The following is a 9,591-nucleotide window of genomic DNA, read 5'->3' on the forward strand; positions in this document are numbered from 1 at the left end:
TCGGCTGGTTCGCCCCTTTTGCCCAGACGGAAACTATCTCAACAACTGTTGGATGGATTGGGATTAAACATGGTCCAGTAATCTTGGTTCCCCAATGATAGAGACACATGACTTTGCTGAATCTTTGACTTGTCCCCTAGCCCCGTAAAAATGTCAGTTTTGTCAGTCAGCCGATAAAATGACTCTTCATAAAGTTGATTTATGGGTGCTGAAAGTTGTAGTGATCTGAATGGCTCCTGAACAAGGAATCCTAATGATAACAAATCCATAATGACTTTAGTGATCCCCTGACTTTCTCACTTCTGCCATCATGAGGTGCCACTGGTTATTTTGATTGAAAGCCTTGACAGTTTTAGGTTGCATTGCCACGACATTTCATTTCCATCCCTGTCTCCGTCAAAAATAGCATTAACAATTTTATTGCTTCCTTACATTTTTCCTTCAACACAAAAATCAAAGCATTTTTTTTCATCAGACACTGTAGTTGATATCAAATATCTGCAAATGTAACATCCCCAGAAGTCTAATTGTACTTCCTGTTTTACCAAGTGACACATTTTAGCAGAGATGCATATGATTTTAAACAACTGATATCTTACTCATCTGCTGCAGTTTAACATGATAAACTGTCCGGTTAAGTCGTAAAAACACTGAGACAGTTCCGTTTAGGCCGTGATGGGGTCATTAATGGGCCAAACAATGCAACAATTGCTGCTTTGCTAAAGTGCTCATGATGGATTAAGCCGGGTCTTTGTAATATAGCAATAAGTAAGGTATTTTACCTGCTGTTTGTAAAGTGTCTCGAGATAACACTTGACGCTATACAAATAAAGATTGATTAATTGAACCCATGTAAAATAGAGAATAATTATTATTATTTTATTTGTATTGGTATATATGTTTACAAAGTACTTTGACATGTGTAGAAGTAAACATAACAACAAAACATAAGAACCCAAATAAAAAAAAACAACAGTAAAAGAACCTAAATAAAAACCTGACCAACATCAGAACCCGAACATCACCAGAAGATGTATTAAACTTGCATTATTGTCATGGTCTAACTTGTGATTCTGTCACCAGTATTTTTTTATTTATTTAATCTGACCAAACAGATGAAAACCATGTCTTGAAAAGGGAAAAAAAACAGATACTACTATGACACCACTGCTGTTAACTCTTGTTTTTATTACTGATACACTGGATAATTCCATGCACTCTTTACAAAACAGACTCATCACGTTTGCACAAATGATGTAAACTGAGACATACTCGTACAGATACATTTGATTGGGTTACAAGCAGTGCACACTGAACGAGAAAACAGTAACAACAGCCAAGAACAGAGTAATGTCTTGTAATTCATCTTTGTATCTATAATGATGTATTATTTCTGGTTGAAGTGTTTGCAGGTATGGTACAATTCATGGGAACAAAAAGGCTAGCATTGAAATTCAAATATTGCTGCTGAGGATTTAAGTCAAACTGGTTAGCCTTTTTTTGGTCTAATTTGTTAATTAAGTTGATCTTCATACTACAAGTGTTGCTGGAGCTTTTTGACCTCTTCAAGCCTTTCACTCGTCGTGCACTTTGTTGGTGGAAATGTGCAAGAAAATCCTCTGCTTCTTCAGACAAACTGGTTAGCCTTTTTTAGAGCAAAGGCCTTGATTGCACCTTTTTGGGTCTCATTATGTTACCCTTACCCCGATTAGAATGGCATCAACCAAAGTGCTCCATGGTGTAATTGTAAAAGGTATTTTCTGTCAAATGAAAAGTAAGCAAAACGGTTGGAATTTGCAGCCGTCACTGTGGTAAACCTCTCATCTGTGTTAAAAATAAAGCTCTTTAGAGATTATTCCATTTGACACTAATGTGAATGGATAGTTATGAGCAGGGATGTGAATTTCAAACTGTTCACATTTAGCAGTTCAAAGTGATGTCAGATAGACTGATCTCTCAGTTTCAGAGCAGTAAACATGCACAGACACACTGCTGACTTACACTGACTCTAATGACTCCTGACTGGTTCAGTGTTTGGAGGCGTGCATATTGAATGATATTGTCTCCCGTTATAGATCCACTGAGATCAGCTTAAAGGAAATCACTGTTGCATTTCAAAAATACTGCTGCCTTTCCAGTCGTTCTGGGGTTAGTTTGAGTGCAGAAAATGTGATATTGCCAAGATTTATTTGCAATAAGTATGGAAATGTTAATCTTGTTTAAAAGAGAAACATAGAGCTTTATTTCATTTTAAGTTTACTTTCCAAGTGACAATGTAAAAACAAGATTCTTTGTGTTTGCTCAAATTGCTTAAATGATCATGAGTTCTTTTACGCTCCTATAATAAAAGTTCTTTGAATTAAAATTCTCCCACCACATTGCATTTGCTTAAAATAAATAAATCAAAGCTCCATAACAGTCGACCCTGTTCTAACTAATTAGGGGGACATCTGGAGGCAGTTTGATGTTACATTTCTACTTTAAACAGAAACCATGCTGTTATTTGTGATATTCTAAGGTCTTTGAAGTAAGTTATCTTCTCTGCAGAGTTTCAAGCTGTTGAAGCCACTCTGCTTAAAATTAATCCAAGTTATATTATCAATAATGTCAGGGTTCTGGCTCTCTGTTTGCACGATGCAACATAAGAGGAACAGTTTTAATCCATACATAATGGATTAGATAGTTTGTTACTGAATTATTATCATTTCCATCCCTTTTGCACAAGTACCTTTTGATCCTTTCACACATGTACACACACACACACTTACATTCCTGATCATGTACTTCTCGTGTTGACACCAAAGCAGAGACATGTAAATGAATGCAGGTGCACACCCTGCTCTGTGCAGCTACACAGTGTGGGTGTGGACTCGGTGTCAGAGTCGCTGTACGTGACACCATCAAAGGTACTTGTGAAGGAGGGCTAGAAATAATAATCTTTCTGAACAAATGTCTCTAATTATTTATGCATGAATTGACACTCTGCCTCAGCGGAAATAGAACACACTGAGGGCAGAGAGAGCAAGTGGGCGAGAGAGGAGGATTGCAGAGGCAGACAATGAAAAAAAGTAGAGATGTTGAGAATATGGAAGGTAAGTAAACATGCATTTTTTTTAAAATAGATATTCTAATTTATCACAACATCCCAGCGGCTCCTTTCTCAGATTGTGCATGAGTAGGATCACACACAATTGTTTTTTAAATTTAAAACTCCACCTATCTCCTGACTGCAAAAGTAGATGTGACTTTTTTCTTCTGAATCAGTGGACACTTTTTTTGGTGGGCTTCTCTATTTCTATCTCGCAACAGATTGTTCTTGTAACTTTCCACATTCAATTTCTCCATATCCAACATTTCCTGGTCAAATTTTATTACTGGAAGCCAGACAGTCAATAGCACAACTCAAGAGACTGAAAAATGAGCCCATGCAGGACAGCACAAAGATAACATTTTACATGTCTATTAATCAGCGGTAAAAATTAGTGACTTTGGTATTCGGCTGCTGCTTTCCCCTTTCCTACTACCAAAACAAACTAAGAAAAACATTTTCATCATCATCTTGGTCTCTTGATAATTGCATTCACAGTGAACAAGGTCTGTGTGCAAATTGTCAAGTGCTCTGCAGAGAACGACAAAGGGTAATTAAGGGTCAAAATATGTCTTTCAATAAAGCTCCAAATGAGCTCCTCCAAGCGTTTCAGTTTTTATTGACACTTTAATAAAAGCATTTCAATTTTTCTTTCCGACAGTCGGAAAAGGCCCCTTCTGAAGCAACTGTTCTGCCCTTATTACGGTACTGTGTTCATCAGCAGCCTTTTCAACACTGATTTGGCGGTGGGAAAATGGAGAGCTCAGAAAAATAAGAGTGACTGCACAATTCAATTGAACTTTACTCTCCTATTCATCAATATAAGGTGCTTCAGATTGAATGTTTTGTAGTCCACCAGCACATTCTATGAGAATAAAAAGCTTTTGAAAAGAAATCAAGCAACCGGAAAGCTTTACAAACAAACCTTTCTTTGGTCAAAACTCTCCATCAGACCTTCATCTTCTCCAGACTTGATTTTTGCAACTCTCCCCTTGCCAGAATTAAAGGTCCAATCTGTATGATACCTCCTGAAGTAAATCATAAATTGACCGTACTATATCATCAGACTATAAGGACACATGGTATGTTGAAGTGCTGGCTTCACTGACAACAACAAAGCAGTCAGTATGTCCTCCTTCTAATTTCCAATTCCGGTGCAGAACGGTTTGCTTTTGTTCTGACCAGAGAAAGTTTGGCCGCACCCTCACATGGCCATTTTGCCTCTCACCACTCGGTCTACCTGGCAGAAAACCAACAGGTGTTGTAGCAATAAAAGCGGACAAGCGAACTGGTTCAGATATAACTGATTCTACCTGACCTTAAAAGCGTCGTCATTTTTCATATAAGCTCCACCAGCAGATATGTGCTGAAAGTAGGATCATTATTGGAGATGCTGAAAATGTTGAGAGGTTAGAACACAGAATGGTTTAAAGACTGATGCAGAGCCGACATGGCAACATGGGTGCACATCGACTTTATTGAAGAGGGGGCAGGGGGAGACAGCTCTCTCCAATGTTTTAATTGATGAGTTGTCCAACACTAACAAATATTATACTGCCTTCATGAAACTCTGCTAATTCCCAAAAGCATCATTTCTAAATCTTGTTCTATCTCGCTTGGGTTCTTGCCATTTTCTAAACCAAAATAAAGAAGATAAATAAGTCACAATCTTAAAAACTGTGTTAGCTGCTATAATCTTACATTTACAATAGTCTGTTTAGATGTGTGTGTGTGTGAGAGATGTGCTGTGTGGAAGTTTACTGGAAGCATTCTGTAATAAATTATACAGAGCAAACGAAAATATGTATTGAGGTGGAATGGATCGCTGAAGCGAGACATTAGTATTTCTGCCCTACTTTCCCTCCAGCTTGTTAAAAGCAATTGTCTGGATAATCTGTTGCCCAGCCTGTTATCTTACACACACACGCACACGCACACACATACTCTCTCACACACACACACACACACCAGTGACCACAAAGCCTCCACCAAACAGAGGGCTATGCTAGTTAGCCTGACATATTTCATTTTTTTAGTAGGTTAGGTTGGGTTTAGATAGACACAATGAGTACCCCCGCCCTGTGTCGAAATGAACAGAGAGTGGGGCAACTGGGGTTCTATTTTTGGCTGTTGTTTGGTGGGTTAAGCTAGCGTCGCAGCATTATTACTAGATTGCGTTAGCTGCGGTTGAAGTTGTTTGCATGCCATTAGCTTGTGATAGAGTGGAGAACAATAACCTTCTATAAAAGGAGACTGTGCTGTGTGTGTGGGCGCAGGTAAAAAGGCAGCTAGTTTGGACGTTAGAAATCACTTCCTGTCATGGACAAAAATTCAACCAAACAGCAGCTAACGGAACATTATCGAGGAAATTTGCTCATACAAGAGGCACAGCTATTAAGTATTCAAATGACTAGAAGCACAAAAAAAGGCAATGGCACAAGGCTTACCATACATGATGGGAGCGAAGTCTGAACACCAAAAAAGGCTCACAGACAGTAGAAGAAAACAGTCGAAATTAGGTAGAAACACGAGAAGACAAAGGCTAACCATGCAATAGAAAGATGAAGCTAATCAGGGACAGGTGAGGCTAATCAAGCCCAATTAGTGCAGGGCGCACACTCAAAGGCATGCTGGAAAACACAACAATTTTTTAATTGTAAGGGAATTCATGTCAAAATAAAATAGAAAACAACTTTGTCACATGAACAAATAAGCAAGAGACAGGAAGGTTTCTAATTAGTGTTTAATAGCAGAATTAGCTGAACTGCTGGTATAAGTTAACTGGTCATGGTATGAAGATGATACTACTCCCTGAAAACGGACTCCCTGTTAAGCTTTGAGTCATTCAGATGACCAAAGGGGAATACAAACAAAAAAGGTCCTCCAAGCTGATGTGTTTGTAGCCCTCAATGGAGACCTCTGGAACAATGTGTCCATTCAGTGACGCCTCAATCTCCGCTGAGCTGAGCTGCGTGGACTCAACAGCGAGCTGCAGCTGACAAGGAATCTCACAGATTTCTGTCATAAGCCGTTTTCACATATGCACTCCGGATAATATCTAGATAATTACAGGAGGACTGCTCCGGAGATTCTCCCCCGACCAAGCCGTTCACATATGCTCCTCACAGCGGGGGACTTTCCCTGTCAGAGGGGAGGGGAGGGGGGATCGGGGGATTTCCTGAGGTAAAACGTGACGTAAATAAACAACGCAGAAGTAGCGGCTGAAGCAACAGAGTCCGCTACACAACGTTATAATGAGAATATTTCCCTTTATATCAATGCTATGTGTAATCCAATGGAATGACATACTGTTCACATACTGACGAACAGAAAACATAATGCAGCTGTTTCCGAGCCGAGATCGTAGTGGTCGCGTGCAGACACTTTAAGCAGTCACTGTATATAAACGTCATTCTCTTTCTATTGGCTCGAGGTGAATCCCCTGGAGTATATGCTGCCGCATTCTCACATCAGCTCACTCGGACTTTCTGCGGAAAAAATACTAGGGGTCTGGCCAGAGAAACTTCGGGTAAAGTCTGGCTGTTTGTGTTCACACATAGCCTAAAGCCCATCCGGGTAGCCTGATCTCCGGAGTTTTTCAGGAGATTTCCGTATGTGTGAAAAGGGTTTTAAACTCTTCTATGATCACACCCAGCCACATCTGAGCAGCGGGGGCGTCAATGATAACTTCCGCTCTTTGCTGGTGAGAGTAGGCTGCTTATACAGAGGTCAGGGCAAAAAAATAATGTTGCCTTTCATACGGCAAAATTAATGTTAAATAAAAAAGAAATGAACAGCATGTATGATACACACAGACGGGCCTAGAAAACATCAAAATTGTGAATTCAATAGGATTTCTCAATCAACATCTGGCAGGGATTACTACTCAGAATTAAAAAGAAGTGACACACAAAGTAAGGCTGGTCAAAAGGGTTTTTCAAGGATAGAAAAAGAAAGATGACAATAAACACACCATATGTGTGGATGTTATTGAGTGTGTTATTTGTGTATATGTGTTATGAATGTATCTGGGTGGTCCATATACTTTATGCACCAGGTATTCTCTGTCTTTGGTTGCCATAATCCAAACACCAAAAAGTAAAATCAAACAAGAATTCATGGGGTTTTTTTCCTCCGCTGGACAATAATATAGAATTCTCCCAAATACTGTCTCCGTCTTTCCTTCAGTGTTTAAAGACAGAGCCACACAGAAATAAAGCCTCTTACAGAGTCCCCTCCAGCAGTCAGCAGCTCTGATGGGAGCAGATTTAACACTGCACTTGATATTTTCAGCCCTACAAGTAAGGTAGAAAAAAAAAGACTGTGTAGCATTTCTCTGCCATCCCTTTGACTCGCTGGAGATCAAAAGTAAAGTAGACAGATACTGTGTAGTTAAGAGACCCCTAAGGGGCTCAGTGCTGGTACTACTGCTGTTACTGAGAACTCTACATTGAGAGAACACAGAGTAACTCTTTGTGAGGCTCTGTCCTGACACTTCAACTGGATTTCTACTGCTGAGCTGATAAAAAGAATGTGGGCTTGTCATGTCCACTAAATTGGAGCACTTCTTAAAGTGCTTCTTCTGATAACTTATCCTAACCACTTATATTTTATATGAGGAAACAATATCTTGCGTTCTTTTTTTTGCTGACCAAATATTTCATGTACAGCCAAGATTTCTCATAAAAATTCAGGCCCAAGACACTCGTTATTTTTTTCCATCAACATAAGTCACAAAGGTAAAAAATTACATGACCATATTAGGAAAAAAAGATTTATGATTAACATGAGCATAATGACAAGTATTTGCTGGTTCCAGACTTCAATATTATCTGGATTTGTGGTGAGTCAACAACTTCTAGACAACATCTTGGTTTAATTAAAGTTGAGCTGGGGGTTTATTAGAATACATTTTTGTCTGAAATGCATTGATGAAAATGCAGAAAACACGCATCCCCTTCAAGAATAACAGATCTGACGTTGTTTCTGTCCTTGTATTAAAGTCCTACATAAGATATAATGCATGTGATAAAAAACAACATTGCTGTAATCAACAATTTGTTATTATAAGGTACATTATTGTGTTAGATTTTACAGTGATTGCGAGGAAACAAGGCAAAAACTGTTTTTTTTATTCCATTCTGCAAAGACCTTAGTGTCTGGTTTTCCCACTACAGCGAGGAGTTCTGCATAAGTCATTGTAACATGTTGCATGCTAGGCTGAGTTTAGAAGCATGATATGACAACCCCTCACCCCTACACAAAAAAAGAAGCAAGGTCAAGCTAATGAGTGCTCTTCTAGGCCCAAGGAGATGGATGGAGATGAGGGGGTTGGCAGTTGTTTATCGAGCTTCTTTGCTAAAAAAAAAAAAAAAAGCCTCTGGAAAGCAGCACTGAGTGGATCAGGGAATGGTGGGATAAAAAAAATAAGATGGAAAAAGCAGGGAAGGACTGTCAATGACATTAAAGTCCCCTACTGGTCCACTGATGAAAGACTAATCATGATGAATGCTTCTCACGACACACACACACCGTTCACACAGACGTAAGGAGAAATTTTCCTCACCACTCATTCTGCTCTCTCAGAGTAAAAACCAACTCAAGCTTAAAATATTAAAATAGGATGCAGAAGAGAGATGGAAAGTGAAAACAAGTTTGGAAAGATGGCACCACTGGGTGTTTTTATTCCACCCTTATAGATATAAATGATCAGTGATACTGCAAATCACTGCACACGTCACTGAAAGGACCATGTGGATGTGATGAAAAACATGCATCAAACAGAGGTTACAGGGAACACAAGGACATAGATCTCCACGGTGCACTTTGCAAGATGTTTATTCAGATGTTTTTATCCTTCAGCTTTAAATTATGGGGGAACCTGATTGAATATGAAAGCAAATGCAAATGTCTTTTGACATATGTTGACATTTTCAGATATTAAACAATCTCTGCTTTTATTCTGAGAGACTGAATGTTGAAGCTCTGTCAGTGTGCACGAGGGCAGACGTGTTTTTGTGTAGATTCTGCTGTATATATATATATAACACTGCACACTGAATAATCATGCCAATCAACCCAAATCAATCAGAGGATCTTAAAACTGAAAGCATCACTTGCAAATACACCGATACAAGCTTAAAGTCATCTTCTATTTCCTTGTAATGCACAAACATGCATACAGAAACGGTTGTTTATGCATGCACAAACAGACATTAACACTCTTGCATTCACACCATCCCTCGTGTACCCCTGCCACGATTCCTGAGCGAGTTGGATCCACTCCCCATCCCTCTTGTCTCCTCTTTAGTTAATGACTTCTGCCTAATGTCTCCATAAGCTCTATTTTAAGGAATTCATTTCTACCTCTCTCTGTTAACCTACACGCTCTGCTTGCATAAATTATCACTACCTGGAGACGAAATCCAGCACCAACGTATGTGTGTGTGTGCAGGGCATTACGACAGGGGGTGATTTGATTATAGAGCTTTTCTCCATTCAAG

Source organism: Labrus bergylta, chromosome 20 (genome assembly GCF_963930695.1).
Source record: "Labrus bergylta chromosome 20, fLabBer1.1, whole genome shotgun sequence".
Lineage (NCBI taxonomy): Eukaryota > Metazoa > Chordata > Actinopteri > Labriformes > Labridae > Labrus > Labrus bergylta.